Source organism: Phyllostomus hastatus, unplaced genomic scaffold (genome assembly GCF_019186645.2).
Source record: "Phyllostomus hastatus isolate PE091 unplaced genomic scaffold, TTU_PhHast_1.1 phas_scaffold_129, whole genome shotgun sequence".
Taxonomy (NCBI): Eukaryota; Metazoa; Chordata; class Mammalia; order Chiroptera; family Phyllostomidae; genus Phyllostomus; species Phyllostomus hastatus.
In genome coordinates, this window is record NW_025334009.1 from 28,044,841 (window position 1) to 28,063,614 (window position 18,774).

At 45.7% G+C, this 18,774-nt stretch overlaps 1 protein-coding gene across 2 annotated transcripts in view; it reads left to right on the plus strand.

Moving 5' to 3' along the window:
* The first annotated feature begins 3,445 nt into the window (after positions 1-3,445).
* Positions 3,446-18,774, plus strand: part of COL6A6 (collagen type VI alpha 6 chain) — a 143,837-nt gene continuing 128,508 nt past the window's right edge. For both annotated transcript variants that reach the window (XR_006787811.1, XM_045857311.1), the window contains exon 1: positions 3,446-3,617. The gene's annotated coding sequence lies outside the window, so the exon portion shown is untranslated. The remainder of the gene's footprint in view (positions 3,618-18,774) is intronic.

Consider the following 18,774-nt stretch of genomic DNA (forward strand, 5'->3'; position numbering starts at 1 on the left):
ACACTCCTGAGGCTTCAACTATTAATTTTACAATGAACCCAAATCCATGTCTCTAGCTGAGGCCTCACTTCCAAGCCCCAGACCTGTAGTTATCCATCTGGTCACTAGTATCACCATCTGAACAACTCCCAGACATTTCAAACTCAAAAATATCCAAAATAGAATTACTTTCTTCCACCCGTCTCCTCAAGCCCCCTCCTTCTCCTCTGTTCACTGTCTCAGTAAACAGTGTTGCCCCCACATAACTGCAAGCCAGAAACCTAAGAGTCATCTTAGACTCCTTTTTACTCATTCACTCGCATCCACTCCATCACCTACCCCACCTACTTCCCTCACCTCATGTCATTCCATGTCCCTTCGTTGTCCTGCCACCATTGACGTCCATGCTATCATACTTACTTACTTGTCCATCTTCAACACTAGACCCTGAGGTCCTAAAGGCAAAGACTATGGCTGATTGCATCTTCATATCTAATATAGAACCTACCACATATTAGGTGTTTAAAACATATTTGATAAACAAATGGATCTGAGTAAACCAAATAGTGTTCCTGAATTAAATACATTATTTTAATTCATGATGATATATACTTGTATATTATCATTATAAAAATGATTCCAGTCTTTCACAGTGCCAGGTCCATAGTAAATATTCAATATCTATTTTGCTGAATGAATGAAACAGCTTTAACATGATATGAAAGCAGCAAGTCAGTCAATGTGGGTCATCACTAGGGCACTGGAGCTCACATTTAGTGGTGGGAGTGTGATAGGTGGGAGTGGTGGGAAGCAAGAAGGAAGAATGGGCAGAGAGAAAAAGGGCATTGAGTCTGGGCTCTGCTCTGAAGGCCGTGGGGAGCCCTTTATAGCATTAAGTAAGCAGAGTGATCAGTCAGATGTTTGATTGCGAAGATCGCTGTATGAGAAGAATGAAGAATGAATGCCCAGGAGTTGGGTAGGGTAGAGTGGATAAAAGGGAAGACTGGACTTTGGAAAATCAAATAGAAACAACTTCTGTAGCTTAAGTGTCTAAGCCAGAGGGCCTAGCTTGCTAATAGTAGTTGACTTCTCCCAAAGACTGAATTATGAATGGACAAGGCTCCAGAGTCCTAACATTGTCATGGTTGGCCAGCTCATATGCATGGTTTAGGTTCAGGGTTGCTTTTGTTTTCTGATGTAGTTCATGACTAGTTTCACAAAGTTGTCATGAGCTCCAGGAAAGCCATTCAAGCACATGTGGCATCCACACTTCCATTTGAGTTACAGATGTCCTTTTAAATGTCCCAGAAGTACAGCAAAGAACACTGGCTATGTGCCCATCATTTCTCTGGTCCAGAAATCAAGAATTGCATAATGGGAAAAACTGGGGTCACTTTAGGCAACCACCTGTATTTATAAGATCCAAGGACCCTTCTTCTGTCTCTGCCTTTTTGCTTTAGTCTGGGTGAAAGGAAGTCTAATTTTTTTGAGTGCTGGTCAAGTTTGATCCAGTTGTAAAAATTGGTTTGAACAGCAAAAATTGGTTTGAACAGCACAACAGAGTGTTTTGAGATGTCCCAAAACAATGTTGAGAGGACTTGGCTTGTTGCTAAGGCAGTGATATCAAGCCTGCCAACTGAACTGACGTGATCACTGGTGGCCACTCTATGGGTCACAGGCTTATGACTCCCAGAAACCCTTCTGTCGGATAGGTATTTTCTATGGGGCTATCAAACAAATGGGCACTGTTTGTATGTGTGCTTCACTTTTAAAACTGGCTTTGGGTGAGCTGGCAATTGGCTAGAAACCCTGTTACCGGGAATCACCACTGATCCTGGGATGAGGAAAGTATATTTGTGTTTGAGGTATGTTCTTTAAAATTCTCATCCTCTATGAGACATGAAGTATATTCTTAAAATTCTCCTACTATGTGAGACTACGAAAACATGAATTAGTTCATTGTAATCCCTTTAGGTGAAAGCAATAATAATTTGAAATGTCCCAGTGTTTGCTATTTTCCCTCCAATATTCTCTCAGCCTCCCTTGCACCAAAGCTAATGGCCTATGCGGGAGTCACCATTTCGAAGCCACCTGTCCTAGTGCTGCTGTGCCAAGTCTGTGAACATTAAGTCTCATGATTCAAAACACTCGATGAGGGACACGAGGGAGTGTTTTTATTGCTTACACTCCACTAGGGAAGAAGCTGAGGTTAATGACCTGGTGAAAGAAGCAGCTGATGATTGACGGTCTAGCTGGGACTTGAAGTTATGCCCCGGATTTCAGAGGCATCCTCATTCCATGGGAACCATCTCGGTTGTGTGCTCGCCATGCGCCCCGTTGGCACCGTGAGCTATAAAAGCCAACGCTAGGGCCATGCAGGCACATTCAGATCCCAGTCCTACCAGCTACAAGTTTATCTTTCCTCAGATTTCAAATTTTTATCTTTACTTAGGATGACAGTAAATAGCAAACAAACAAAAAAAAAAAAACAACCACTTTTGATTCCCCTGAAAGGGAATAGTGCTCCATGAAACTTCCCAGACTTTGCAGCTGCTGTTCCATTCATCTGGCACACTCTTTGCCCTGATTTTATGCATAGCATGCTCTTCAGATTTCAGTCTGGACTTAACTTCTTCAGGGAAGCTTCTTTTGGCCTTCCAAGTTGAAGTTACAACCCTTCTTTACATTCCCATTGCAGCCCTCACCCAATCCAGCAATTACCATCCTGTTGCCTGTGTCCATCACGTCTCTCTAGTGAGACTTTAAGCTGAGAGCCCCATTTGGTTTTGGATCTCCGGCATCTCACAGTAGCCCATAGCAGGTGCTCTGTGAAACGAGCAAATATCTGTGAAACGAGTAAATGGATAGATTCATGAGTGGAAAGTCATCGAGAAAAAGTAGAAAAAAGAGTCACGGATATTCGCCTAGTGACCCCTGCCACCAATGGCACTGGACCTCAATCGTGGGGCGTGCAGTGGGTGGTCTTCCTTCATGGGCGAGAGGAAGGAGTTCCCACCACCCCAAGACTCTCAACTTCTGTTGTAGCCCCTGCCCTCCGCAAGGAGAGTCTGGAACACAGACAAAGCCGCCCAGCAACAACAGTTCCAACCCTCCTGTTGTGACATGTGTGTGCCCTGCGAGTCCGCTTCTCACAAAGAAGGTGCGCCCCTCGGATGCCCACATTTCTCTGCGGTCAACAGCCTCCCATGGTCGAGCTGAGGGTAGACGTTCCACATTGGGGAGAAGCCGGTGGGGCAGTTACAGCCCTCGTAATACCCCCAACTCCCACTTTCATCACCTCCCTTCTGCTGCGCCCCCTTTCTGGGACATGCATTGGGCCGGGGCCGCCGGGAAGGGGAAGGGTCGGCTTGGGGCGGGGAGAAGCCTTTATATAGCGTCAAGGAAGGGCGTGGGAGCTGCCGCCAGCCAGCAGGACACGGAGAGGTGAAAGGCTGCCAGCGCTGCCTCCCGTCTGTCCCTTCCACGGTTCCAGAGGTTCCGTGCGGTCTCCCTGCAGTGCGAGGCGTTTTGCGCTGCGCTCCAAGCAGTGTGCTCAGTCCGCTCAGTGAGCCTCTGGAGGAAAGCGGTCCAGGGCTTGGGAAGTGCAGGGCTGGGGTCCGCGTGGAAGTTTTCCCTAGGTAAGTCCTGGAGCTGAAGTCCGCTGGTACCGTAAGAGCCAGAACCAGGTTTCCAAGTGGTATTTGCATGAGAGGGATGGGCCAGTGAGAGGGGGTTGCATGGGGACTGCGATGAAGGTAAGAAGTGAGTTTTAGCAGCTCCAAATCGACTCCTGTGTTTCGCCTCCCCAGGCTGAGTTAGCTGCTCTCACCCCATTCATCTTTCTTTTAGTTTTCTGCATCCCTCTGTTGGAGAACCTACAGTGCACACCATTGTCACTCTCTGCTCCCTGCTCCACCTACCCCACCGCACACCGGAGTGCCTCAAACACTGAGAGGCGCCTTACCCAGTAGTATGTCCCCATGCCCAGCACCGGGACTGATGTGTGTCAGGCACTCGGGACTATGCAGGGGGCAGGGGACAGGGGACGGGACTATGCAGGGGACAGGGGACGGATGAATGAAGTTAACCAGCCTGAGTCAGGAAGGGTCACTCCCAAGCCTGTGCAGAACCAGCCTGTACTTTTGTTCCTTCACCTCACCCAAATGTTTTAAAGATGCTTGGGGTTTTATTGTTATTTGGGAGGAGGGGAGAAGACAGAAAAAAATATGCCTTTTTATGAATGCCCAGGAACATTCTGCAATGCATGGAACCCCAACTACCTGGCTCAGTATCAACTGTGCAAATAATTTTTTAAAAAATTTATTTATTTATTTATTTTTAGAGAGGGAAGGGAGGGAGAAAGAGAAAGAGAAATCAATGTGCGGTTGCTGGGGGCTGTGGCTTGCAACCCAGGCATGTGCCCTGACTGGGAATCGAACCTGTGATACTTTGGTTCCCAGCCCACTCTCAATCCACTGAGCTACGCCACCCGGGGCTTGTGCAAATAATTTTGACGAGGGGTGGAGGCAGGCTGCAAAAGGGGAGAACATTGAAACTAGGAAATGATTTCTTCTGTGTTCTTTTGTCATAAAGATCTCTCATTTCTCTTTTTAGAAGTCTGCTCCCAGGTGATAAAGATGATGTTTGCCAGTGGGGGTGGGGGGAAGTGTTTAGGTAGGGGATGCTGGTAGTGATATTGATTAGGAATATCTGAAGTGTTGAAGAAATCCTAAGACTTGAGATAGAAAGGATATTAGAAGTCTTTTGTCAAGAATTTCTATAGTAATAGAAATAGCAGTCACATTGCTGTGTTAAAGACAGCTCTGTCTGATGTGTTTTTAATATAAAATTTTCAAGTCTACCATTTGAAGTTATACCATTTAGCTTATTTTTTAGCGTCTGCACAGACAAGACCATCTACATAAAAGTCCTGTGCAACCTAAAGAAAGTGTTTTAAAACACATGGTCCTAAAAGTTTTTTTGTTCTTATGAAAGAAGTCATTGAATTCCTTTCTCCTCCCTCATTTTATTCCAAAATATTATAAGTGCAGAGGAGGACCTGAGAAAAAATGCTCGTCTTCCACTCCGAAGTAAAGTGCATGTAAAGTCAAATTTTATGGTGTACATAAAAGATTTTGTTAAAACTCATTGGAGAATCATTTTCTTAGTTTTTTTTTAAGTAATAAAAACCTTTTAAAAAAATCTTCACCCAAGGACATGCTTATTGGTTCCAGAGAGAAGGAAAGGGAGGGAGAGAGAGAGGGAGAGGGGAACAGCCAGCACCAAATCTGCTAACTTTCTTGGACAAAGGTGCAATCACCTGAGCCACACTGACCAGGACTGACAAGAACCTTTTAATTTGACTAAATCGTCTTGTGAAAAAATTCTCAAGAAAGACATTGTTACACATAATATACTTGTAATTTCTACTTTTCCCATTCCATTCAGATAGTCTGAATTTCAGAACATTTTGAGAAGTTGGAATGTTTATAAAGGAAAAATTTATGTATTTATTTGCAGACATTGTCAAGAACAGCTAATTAAGCCACCAAATGAAGGTCAGGTTACACGAATTGTGAATGAAAGTTGTTGCATTATTTATTCATCTATATGCACAGTCTGCTACAAAGTCCTGCTAATATAGTGATCTTTAAAATGACTGAAAAAAAATTTTCCCTGTCAGTAAATATCACCTACCTCTGCAGTTTCTCAAAAGTATGCAACTGTCAGCTGCCTCTGCACACAAATACAAGTGGTCTAGACTATTGAGGATGTCTTTGCAACCAAAGATCACCAACTCCTACTATCCCAAGAAATAAGTATGAAGATTAGATTTTCTATACTTCTACTTTTATAAGTGTCATGAATATAAAACCATTGTAGGGTGATCAAATGTTGACCAGAACCTTTTCCCTCCCTTCCTGACCTTTTTGTTGTTGTTGTTTAAAGTAGGAAGTGGTTTAGTTTTGCTCTGAAACAGGTCTAGGTTCAAGTTAGAGACCAGCCTGGACAGTCACTTAACCCCTGTGAGTCTTTTCTCACCTGCCATATGGAGCAGCAATACCCACTTACTTCTTAGGGATGGCGAGAAAAAAATCCTTATAAAATGATAAGGGCTCAATACACAGGGTGATGGTGATGGCAGGGGTAAATTTTAAGCATCAAGGCCAACAGAAGTGTTCCCAAAATTCAGTTAATGTTGAGCCCAGTTTTATTCTGTATTTCGACCTCACTGAAATACCTTGTTTCCATGGAGTGTCACACATGATCAACAATAACGCATGACTCGCCAAACATTTGTCATCCCCCCGTTTCCCTGGGAGTGTTCCAACTTGCAGAGATCATTTAAGGGAAGACCTACCGCGCAGGCATGCTGAGGTTCTGGAAGAGAGGCTTGGGAGTTGTGGCTGTGTGTTCCGTATTGTGTTTCTTCATATCTTATGAAGTGATATCTTCACATCACTACACGTGTATTTCATTGTGTGTTTCTTCATGTCTGATGCTTTGCAGTTCAGGGCAACTTTTCCTGGAGAAGTCAAAAGTGCACTCAGTGTTTTAGTTTCTTTGGACAATGGTTTTGTGATAACAAAAGTGTCTTTCCCACTTTCAGCAAAAAGGTATTCTATTTGAATTTTCAGAATTTTAATATAAAGGCTCCCAAAATAACCTTAAATTCTTCAAGGGAATAGACAGTTAAAAAGTTTTTTTTAAATGAGCCTTTATAAAACAATGACTCATTAAAGGCCTAATTTTTTTAAAGAAGAAATAATCCTTAGAGAGACTTGGTCTCACTTCCTCCCCTCATTCTTCACCCTTTTAAACCTGTCTTTTCTTGGGGTGACCCCAAGGCCATGGCAGGGAATTTGGATGAGACTGCTGTGAATAAAAATGGATACTGTTTGGTTAACATGAGCCATGAGCAGAAGGAAAGATCTCTTGTGTCTCTCACATCCCTGGCACTTTCCACAGGACCTGGTACTTAGTCAATAAAAATTGGATACACAAATGATTTAAAATGTCAAGTCTGGTTGAAGTACGGTTCTCAGGTAAACCTGGAGCAGTTGCACTTAGAGCATCCACCTACGTGCAAACTCTCAGGAAGACAAAGGAGACTGTGTCTCCTCTACTGGTGTCTCCGCGTCTGACCTTCCCTTACACTAAAGTGAGAAAGAGCTGATCTGCTGTTACTGACTCTAAATCTTACCTTTATGTGTTGTCTAGATGGACTGAGATCATCTCACAGGCTAATGCTTTGTATGGTTCCAAATAACACGTCTAAGTAAGTTTACAAATTTTATTTTACCGTGAGCAGAACGTTTCCCCCCAAATGATCTAGCGGTAGAGGGAATAGAGACGCAAGCCTCACCATTCCTCCAAAGTCATGAATACATCTTAAGCATATGTTTAACCATTCTTGAACCACTTGCAGTTAAGGATTGGACATTGATTTGACTCAGAAGGTTTTTGCCTTGCTCTAAGGACGGTATCCCAGACTTTGGAGGGACAGATGCTGCCAGAGTGAGTTGCCAAAGGCATTTGTGTTGGCTTGAAAAGCACCATAAGCTAATCACCGAACAAGTCCTTTAAAAACAACTCGATTAATGTTTGGAAAGAAATTCTGACTGAAAATCTCCAGTACATGAGTCCAATCACATTAAAACTTTGAAGATCATGAACAAGTCATGGTCAGTTTCGGCAATTACCACTTGGTGGCCAAAATCCCACAGTGCCAAGCGGCCCACGTGCCATCTTTTGGTGCCTGGGTCTCACCACAAACCATGTGTCGTCAACTCCATAACCACATTCCCCTGGGGGCAGTTAAAATCTGTAACACTGAGAGGATGATGTTATACATTGTAGCGGATTGCCCTTCTGTCTAGGCTTTGCTCTGCTCTGCTGGCTAGCAGATGATGCCAGAGCTCTGCCCACCTTCCCGGGAACTCACTGTTTCAGTGCATGATGGAAACTTCTTACTTCAGGCACCTGTGAAGGTATGAGAACTTCCCTTGATCTTGGGGGCATGCCTGATTCAAGTGAAGCAGTCCAGAAGGGCCTGGGAGTTAACACCCCTGGGAGCAACCCTCACTCACTCACACATGGAAGTTGGTGAGTTAACAGCCCAGCTTTCTCCGAGTTTGGGGGAGGCAACTTTTTAAGATGATCTTCCAAGAGTGCCCAGGGTGATGAGCTCAGCTGCCCAGAAGCATAACTGCCCTGCTCATTAACGATTCCCTGCCTCACTTCCCTGCTCCTCGCCCAGTGCTCCCTGAGGTCACCCCCTAAATACACTAACCTCACAAATCCCTGCCCAGCGTCTGCTTTGGGGGAGACCCAACCTACCAAAAGTTTGTTAGCTATTTCAGTAAATGCAGTGTTTTTGCTGTAATGTAAGTATACTGTAGATTCCATTCCAGACAAAAACTGAATCAGGAATGGAACTCGGGCTTTGCTCTCTGGAGAAGAGTGTTTTGTCCTTAGCTAGTGCTGTTTCTGTTGTGCCCGCGTCAGTTAGTTCGGTGATTGTGACCTGATCCTGAATTCCCATCAGCTGTTTCAGGGCTGTGTCACGGGGACATGGAGGGACATGTCAGCGAGGACTCAGGGTGACCCCAGCAGAGTGAGGGCTCAGTGTGACCCCGTCATTAGAGAAAGAACACATTCTGCTGGTTATGAGAAGTGGCTCAAACATGTGTTCTTAAGCACGGAACTGGCCTCTCTGTATTTCTATTGGGTGTTCCTACCTCCTCCACTGGTTCAGTCACCATTCGCCTACCGTGTTTGGGTTCTCTGGAGAAACAGAACCAATGGAGTGTGCATGGAAATGTGCGAGAGGAAATTTATCACAGGAATTGGCTCATGTGTCTAAGGAGGCCGAGAGTCCTGTGATCCACCATTGGCAAACCAGAAAACCAGGAGAGCCAGTGGTGTAACTCAGTCTGAATCTGAAGGCCTGGGAGCCGAGTGCCCAGGTCCGAGGGCAGGGGGAAGTGGGTGCTCCAGCTGAAGCACTTGAAGCGAATTCGCCACCCCTCCTCTGCTCCTTTGTTCCTTGCAGGTCCTCCATGGATTGGCTGATGCCCACTTACTCACTGATCTCTTCCGAAACACCCTCACAGGCACACCCAGGAATGATGTTTTACTATCACTTAGCTCAGTCAAGTTGACACAAAATCAGCCATCACATTTACCAATTACTTTCTAATGCACCCCCCAACTCTCCGCCCAGGCCAGGTCTCTCGTAGGAACTCCAGACCCAGACATCTAACTGCCCACAGGAACTTGAACATCTTCCATCACAAACCCAGCACGGCATCCTCTATCCTCCCTGCAACCTTGCCCTCATCCTGTGAATGGCACGGCTCAATGGTCACACCAGAAAACTCCTAAGTAGCCTTGAAGCCCTGTCCTTCCCCCCAGCCCTCATCAACTGTCCCATCCAATCAGTCCCCAAGTCTTAACGATTTTATTTGCTAACATTCTCTGCAAATTCCTCTCCTTCCTCCCTGTCACCTCTGCTCCTAGCTCCCAAGCGCCATCCTTCCTTTTGTCCAGATAGCACTGCCTCCTAGTCCGCTCCCTGCCCCTCTGGTCCTCTCCTCTCCCAGCGCTCTGCACATTTCAGCCTTAGTGGGCCTCCTCAAGCCTGGACCTTCCTGGGCTGAAAACCATCCCAGGCCTTTGGGTGATCTTCAGAGTCCTCACTGTGGTTGGCAATCCTCCTGCCACCCAAGTTTGCTCTACCCCTTCTGCCTTGTGCCCCTTCTGTTCCTACCACCACTCCCAATCCTCCAGTTTTTTAAGGAGACCTTGGTCTCTCCTGCCATCTGCCATTTGCATTTGGAATTTACTCTACCTAGAACAGTATTCTCTAAACTCTAACTCTGGCTAACCAACCCCTTCTCTCCCATGAGGGCTAAGCTAATAAGTCCATTCTTTGGGTAAGCATTATTAAGCTACCCTATCTTGAGTCCCCACAATATTCTGAGCTTCCCTCATCACATTGCTCTCCTGCTAAACTGTGACGACTTTGCCTTTCATGGTTACCGAGCTGTCTTCAGTGCTAGCCAGTTAGGAGATGTTTGATACTTATCTGTTGCGCAAATAAGGGAGCTGATATCAGGTTCCTCACTAGCTGGTGACCATGGGGAGGTCACATAAGCTCCCTGAGTTTTAGTTTCCTCCTTTAAAGAAGAAACCACTGGGAGCCAAAGCATTGAAGGTTCAATTCCCAGTCAGGCCACATACCTGGGTTGCAGGCCACAGCCCCCAGCAACCACACATTGATGCTTCTCTGTCTCTCTCTTTCTCCCTCCCTTCCCTCTCTAAAAATAAATAAATAAAATCTTTAAAAAAAACCTTTTTTAAAAAAAAGGAGAAACCATAGGCACGGGGCAGGGGGGGTTAAGAGGATTTGATGAAATAATAGTTTTTTGGTTCCCAGTACATAGTTGGTGCTCAATAAATGATAGTTCCTATGGACTTAGGAAGGGGAGTACCATGCTTGACTTGACCCTATGATGTTTGAGATAATAAATGCCACTTACCAGGGTGTATAAGTGAAATGGGCACTTTGATGTAGGAGCTTGGGGTGGAGCCCAGAGGAAGGAGAGTGTCATTCAGCTGAAAGCATCCTGATTTTCTGATGTCCTGTCAAACGGTGCATAGTGGGCGTTTCTGGAAATGTAAGTGACATAATGACATACAATGGCGTCTAGTTCCCTCACACAGTTTCTCCCAAGCAGCCCTCCTTCTTTTCAAGCTTCAACATCTGCATTCGCTGGATTAGTGCCACAATTCCAGCTTCTAAACTGGGGCGCTTTTCCCCAAGAGTTTGGCAGTAATAAATTGTTCCCAACCTCCATTCCTGCTGGACTTCTCCCCTCCTCCAGGATTACTGTTGTCGTCTTGAAACGGCAGCATTAGGGCCTAATAACTGGACCCCAGGGACCTGTCATGAAAATGTTCACCAACATTTGTCGGTGATTTAACTGGATAGAGGAAAGCACTCAGCCGATTAACAGACTCTCATGGGTCAGTGAGGAAGGCAAGGTGTGCTTTAGATGTTAATAGTGGGGAGTGAATTAAGCACATAATTGGGGTGGATATTAGGATATTAGCACCGCAGAGAGCTGTCACTTTAAAGACTTTTAGGTGTTATTTGGTAAATCAGTGCTTTGGTGCACTGGCCTGAGTCTGTGACAATCTAGTCGTCAAGCTCACAGAGCCAGGGGTGCCCTGCCTTACATCAACACCCGAAGTTTGTACACCCCCTTTTTTTCTATTTTTTCTGTATACCCCAACGTGGGTGCACATAGTCATCTATATTCAACAGTCATTCTACTAAGAAAAATAAGTAAATGGGTGGTTGGTGGTGGTGCCTGTGTTAGAGACCCACCTCATACATCCATTAAAATGTACTCCTGTATGCACAGTGCTTTAGACCAATGCCCATTTTCTCCCAAAGGCTTGAGGGTTTCCATTTATCTGTTCATTTATTTTATTTCTCAGTCCATTACTTCCCTCCATTTCTTCATGCAGTTAGGCACAGATATTTCATTGCCATCTCAGTCCACAGCTGTAGACATGGTTGGTGGGGGTGGTGCACTGGACACTGAAAGAGAGTTTGTGATCACATGCACTGCACATCCTCTGAACTCCCCACTCCGAGGAAGGAGACGTGTGCTCTGCATTCCGGGCTGCCACCATGCCACTAGCTTCAGCCAGGAAGCAGGAGATGACTAGGCCAGGACACCCCCAGTGGAAGGAGATGGCTGAGCCCAGGTCTCTTCACATGGTGATCTTTGAATACTCTAATCCAGGGATTTATGTCAATTAGCTGAGCATTTATTAAGCCCTTTGTTTATATTAACCACTTAATCCTCCCAACAACTCTGTGAGGACATACCATCATCATCCCCCCTTCCGCATGTGAGGGCCTGAGGTTTCCAGGTGCATCAACAGCTGGTCGGGAGAGGGGTGTGAATTCAGGGTGTAGTAGCACACAAGCCGTGACCCTGCTACTCCTCCATTCTGCTGTGTAAGCTGGAAAATGTGCGCTTCAAAGTCCAGAAACTCCCAATGCTGGTGCTCAACTCAGATCCTCACATGGTTGTAATAATAGTTCAGAAGTCATATTTTTCATGTTAAGAGGAAATTGGGACAATATTTTTTTAGAGGAGGTAAGGAAGGGAGAGAGCTGAACTCAACATGAACATGAAGTCCCAGAGTGGTGATGCAGCTTAAACTGACTAAGGTTAATATTTTCAAAAGTCGATTTTCATTTTGTGTTTGACTTTTCATAGAATCCTAGAATTTCAGAGCAAAAATGGGTCTTACAAATCATTTCAAGTAATTTTTGTAAACAGTGATTTGTCCTTCCCCCACCCTTCCCCACAATTAAAATCCTTTGATGACTTCCCACCGATCTTGGGATAAAGACAGAAATTATTAATAGGCCATGCGAAGCCATGTATGGTCTGGCCACGTCCTTTCCAGCTTCACTGTGCATCACGCTCCCCTTTGCTCTGCCTGCCATTCATACTGGACCTCCTTAGGTTCCTTGACCACTCTGCCGGCCTTCCTGCCACAGGACCTTTGCATGCGCTCCCCTCTCTCACCATTCCTCCAGACATGAGTTTAAATAGTGGTCCCTTAAGGAAGCCTTTCCTGACCTCTCTGAGCTAATCAGTTCTCCTTATTACATGTCATTTTAGTATATAATAATTCAACAAATATTTATTAAGCCCCTTTTTAGGTATAAGCCTTATTTTAGGTGCCAGAAAACAACATGGTCCAAGTCCCTCCTCCAGGGAGGATATAAACAATAGAGAAGCCAACAAATAACTTCTAGGTGGTTGGTGTTAAATGCTAGGAAAAAGTGGTTGTGTAAGGGGTGACTGACTCTAAGGAAGTGGGAGGGCATTGTGGAGGGGGTGATCTGGAAGGCTTCGCTGAGGAGGTGACATTTAAGCAGAGACCTGAGTGCACATGGGAGCAAAATGAGGCTTCCTGGGGAGAGGACGTTTCCCGACAGGAACAGCTCTGGCATGTTCCATCAGAGCAGACAGGCAAGTACGGCTGGGGTGGAAGGAATGAGAGAGACAGTAAGGAGAATGAGATCACAGGTCATGGGCTCACACGTAATGTGTAGAGCTTCGTAGGCTTGCTTATGGTATTGTAATTTAATCTGAGCCCAACGGAAAATCCCTAGAGAGTTTGAACATGGGGATACTGATCTAATGCATGCCTGCAAAGGTCTAGCTCGTGTTTGAAGGGTGCATGAAGAAGGGCAGGAGTCCAGCGTGGGATCTGTTAGTGTACGAATGCAGGCAAGAGGCGGTCGTGGCAGGGACGTGGGTGGGATGTGGTTCAATTTGAAACACATGTTGAAGGCACTGCTGACCAGACTTACTGACAGATTGGCAGTAGGGTCTTAGAGAAACCTCTCCTTTATAGCATGTAATTCATTTGTAACTTTACACTTATTAATATAATTTTTTCAAAAATACCTTGTCCCTCAGTGGACTATAGGACTGAGACCAAGTCTGGTTTTCTTTGTCTTGGCCTGCCCACTCACTGCCTAACACAGTGGCTAGCACACAGAAACAAGTGGATAAGGAAGTATACTAAAATCACCTTATTTTACAGATGAGGAAAAGGAATTGCTGAGAGTTTAAGTTCAAGGACTGGCCTAAGGCCTCTCAGCTGAACTAGAACCCATGTCTCCACACCCCTCACTCACGCTCCTTTCCCACGGACAGCAGAACCCCTTCCAAACTCTGTGCTCTTTTATTTGGGGGCCGAGGGGTGCCGTGCAGATGTTCAAGGCCGGGTCGGTTCACATGGGACTTGGGGAGATGGAGGAAAATTCATAGAGCCGTCAGGATATCTGACCTGCCTTTATTCTGGGGTGGGGTGGGGGGGATGGGGACGATCCATGCACCCAGCTACATGCATGTCACACCCAGGGAAGCCCCAACTCCCTGATAAACTAAGGACACACAGAGCCAGCAGGGTGCCCAGATACTGTATAAAATATCATGATTCTGTACATGTGGGCCCGTACTCAAGGTTATATGAACAGTACGAGTCCTAGTTGCTCGGGTGTCCAAATGAGGGAGCCTGACTTCATTTTCCCTCCAGGGGGCTACCGAAATGTACTTGAAACACTCCTAGTGGGGGGCTCGGCTGTGCAGCCAGGCGCCCTGGCAGCAGGCATGGCTCCAATCACCTCACCAGGGCACCTTGGAGTGTTACCTTTCTTCTTTGACTTTGTTTTCTTCCCCAGTAGAACTGTGGGTCTCATCTCACTGTCGGTGTCGGCCTAGGCCATCTGACTTGGATTCTGTTTTGAAAGACACCAACCACAGCTTTAGACAAGAGCAGCTGGAGTGTCTCATCTTCATATAAGAAGTTGGCCATTCAAAAATGCTCACTCCCCAGGGGCATTTTGGAGAAAATAAAATTAAAAAAAAAAAAACCACACCCAGTTGAGGCAAGTTGTGATTAAGAGGGAAAGAAAAAGGATAGAATACAATTAAGAGTTTCCTGATTCCCTTGGAAGGGAAACGAGAGCCTGAAATGTAACTTTCTCAAGCAGTGATCACATCCTTGGAGCTCTGCCTTTGTAATTAAATTCCCGATTTATATACGTGGATATTTCACCTAATGAACAGCTGGTAAAATTGGATCCTTGCTCTGCAGAGGGTTACCAAAGTGCTTCAACGTTTCTGTGATTGAGTACTATTGAACCCTGAAATGCAAAAGGAGAAAAATCTGAACTAGCTGCTCATCATCCAGGACCGTCTGGGCTGCACACTCCCTGTTCTGCATAGGAATTGGCTCAGTTCTTTCCCATCAAGTGACTCTCAAGTCACCTTTCTTTCTTCTTTCCATGGCTCCCTCTCGGAAGCAGCACCCAGTGTACTTTATACCTTATGCCCTAAGACACGGTGTCCACCCTCCTGAGGCGTCCAGTCTAGTGGGCAGACAGACAGGAATGAGACTGACACTCAAATGAAGGGTTAATCACAGATTGGAGATGAACTAGGAAGGAAAACAATAAGAGAAAAATCACAAAGTAGATCCAATTGATGAGGACAGAAGAAGAACTTGGTGAGGAAGGAGCATTGCAACGATGCCCTGAGCAGGGGTAGAGGGCAGAAAAGTGGCTGGAGAGGGTGGCATCAGTCAGAGGGGCACAGGGCAGGGCCCCTCAAACTTTGCTGTGCACACAAACCTTCTGGGGCTGATGTTCCCTGCAGACCGATTGCTTCACTAGGGCTGGGATTCTGCATTTCCAACGGGCTCCCAGTGGTGCTGAGCCAAGAATCACACTTGCAATAGCAAAGGTATAGGGCAAGGGATGGCACACCTTTTCTGGAGAGAACCAGATAAACGTTTTAGACTTTTAGGTCATGCTGTGTCTGCTGCAGCTAATCTGCGGTGCCATAGTGATGAAAAAGCAGCTGTAGACAGTATAATACATGGGTGTAGCTATGGTCCAATAAAACTGTATTTAGCAAAATCATCAGATTTGGCTCCTAGGTGGTAGTTTGCTGACCCCAGCGGTAGGATCAGGTGGTATCAGTTCTCAACCTTGGCTATACATTAGAATCACATGGGTTTTAAAAAACAAACAAAACAGAAACCCACCAGGTTCCTACTCCAGATCAATGAAACCAGGATCTCTGGGGATGGGGCCGAGGCACTGGGAGAACTGAAAAGCTCCCCAGGTGATGCCAGGATGCAGCCTGGGCTGAGAGCCACTGTGGGTCCTGATCTCAGTGAGAGTCCCTAGTCTCTTAGCCCCAGGAGACAGGTAAGGCAAAAATGATTCCACCTTTCTTTAATTCTGTGACACCATCAGTTGGCCAATAGCTTTCAAGGAAGAGAGGGAAAAATGGCAGGAAATGCACAAATCTATAGTAACACCCATTCTGATTTTATGAATGTTAAAATGGGGGAAATGTGAGCTTTACATCCAGGAAGTGTGGTATTTTCATGCCTACTTTACAAATGAGGGAAAATGAGGCACAGATGTGTAGCACAGGTTGTATGACGATGCACCAAGGAGACAGAAGAAAAGGTGGTGCCTTAACTCTCTAACCTGCCTTCGGGCCCCAAATGTGCAAGCACCTCCTTCCCCTTCGGGCCTCAGCAGGTGCCTGCTAGTCTCCCTGAGTTGGACACACTTCATTTCCCCCTTAGAATCTCCCCCTGTCTAAGTCCGGCTTCTCCCTCCGGTCTCAGTTTAGCCATCCACTTCTTCTGGGGTGTCCGCCCTGACCCCACACCCAGAGGTGGGGCCCCTGCTGGGAGCACTTCCTACCCTCGGGCAGGGGGAGGGGGCTCCCCAGCAAAGCCAGACTGCTCTCTGTTTGCACAGACTAAGTCCTGAGGGCAGGGACCCTGACTGCTTGCCCTCAGTTTATCTCTATCGCCTAGTGTGGTACTCTGATTTATAATACATAAAATTCTTGGCCTTTGTCCAGGGTTCCTGGCTCACAGCTTCCCAAACCCTTGGAATTTCCTAAAATATAAGAGCAGTGGTAGGATCTTTTATTATCCTATTTTGTTTCTTGTCCTTGGTTCCTGAAAGAGTTTCAGGACCATAAAGGTGAAATTGTGTCTTGTCATTCACAATGAGCCCCTATTTACTGCACCTGGGTTTGTTAATTAGGTGACTTTTGAAAACACCTAAGGGTGGGGACAGCTTGCTAGGAAAACCATCTGTTAATTGAGGGTTGGATGTTCAGTCCCACCTCCTGATTTCTGGGGAGGGAAAAGTCTTGAGGTTACTCAGTCACCAATGGCCAGTGATTTAATCAATCACACCTATGTAATGAAAGCTGCATAACCCCCCACCCCCCAAAAGGGCCTGGGTTTGGCGAGTTTCTGAGTTTTTGACCATCTGGAGGTGCTGGAATTATGGCACGCTTGGAGAGGGCATGGAAACTCTGTCCTTTCCCCACTCCTTGCTCAATGCATCTCTTCCATTTATCTTTCTGGAGTTGTATCCTTTTATAATAAGTTAGCAACATAGTAAGTAAATGTCTCTCCGAGTTCTGTGAGCCACTTTGGCAAACAAATCAAAGACAAGGAGGGGGCTGTGAGAACCCCTGACCTACAGCTTTTAGGTTAGAAGTATGGGCGACACCCTGGACTTGGGATTGGCATCTGAAGTGGGGGTCTTGTGTGGCTGAGCCCTTGGCCTGTGGGCTTTGACACTGTTTCCAAGTAGTGTCAGAACTGAGCAGGATTGTAGGACACCCAGCTGGTGTTAGAGAACTTTTTGGAGGTGTGGGCTCCCCACTCCCTGTCACACACAAGCTGGAGCTGGTGACCAGATGCACTGTACCTGGTGTGTAGCAAGGGCTCAGGAATATTTGTGGGATGCATGCTCTTTGGCCTAGTCTCGCTTATTGTCACTCACAGCAGACTGATTTAGAGCAGGGGTTCTTAAAGTGTGCCCCAGGCCTGTCCATTCGCATCACCTGGGAGGTTGTTAGAAATGCAAGTCTTCACCTCCAGCATTTGCTGCAACTAAGTCCCCTGGTGGCTCTGTAGGAGGATCACAGGTTAGGGTGTGGGCTGTGAGCTAAACTTTCTTGTTTTAAATCTGGGCTCTGGGCTCTGAAAACTGTTTGGCTCTGGGAATTGACCTTGCCTTTCTGTCTCTGTCCTTATCTATAAAATGGAAATACTAAAAATAATAGCTACCTCAATTGGATTAACGGCATAGAGTTGTTAGCACAGCACCTGCTCACCATGAAGTTCTCAAAATACATGAACTGTTAGTAGTACTAGTTGTGCATCTATGGGAGGATTCATTAACTTTTCTTAATTTTACTTTATCTTTAAAACAAGGATGAAGTCCTGGCCTTGCATGGTTTTGAAGGTTAAATGTGTGTGATGGTTCATTTTATGTGTCAACTGGGCTGGGTTATGGTGCCCAGTTATTCGGTCAAACAGCAACTCAATGTTGCTGTGAAGGGGGTTTTGAGAAGTGACTAACATTTAGACCAGTGGGCTTTAAGTAAAGCAGATGACCCTTCTTTCTGTGGGTGGGCTTCGTCCATCAGTTGGTGACTTTGAGAGAAGACTGGGGTCTCCCAAGCCTCCAAGGGGACTGCCTCCAGGCAGAACTGCGACATCAACTCCTGCCTGCAGAGTTGAGAGTTGCCAGTCCCCATAACCACAGGAGCCAGTTCCTTCAAACTCCTGCTCCACAGGTCTGGGGAGATATAGACATAGATGTAGTCTATATAGAGCTGAAGCATAGATATAGTATAGATCTCTACATGTAGTCTATATATAGGTTCAGTCTATACAGATAGCCATAGATATACAGCAAAGGCTATCTATACATAAATATAATTTATAGGTACATGGGTATAGTCTATATATAACTCTTCCATATGTCTATACAGATACAGGTATAGATAAATATAGACATATAGGTATATATAGATATACCTGTAGAGAAGTCCATGTAGTGTATATATGTGTATGTATGTATATTTGTATATATGCATGTATATGTGTATATATGTGTCTATATAGATACACACCCTGTTGATTCTGTGTCTCTTGAGAGCCCTCACACAATGTGTTAAAAATATGCAGATCGCTACTTCTCAACCTGTATAGTTTCCCAACTACCGACATTCTGAGCCAGAGAATCCTTTGTTGTGGAGAGCAGTCCCGAGCGCCGTAGGAGGGTTAGCAGCGTCCCTGATCTCTACCCACTAGATGCCAGTAGCACTGCTCTCCTTCCCCAGCACTAAAAATAGA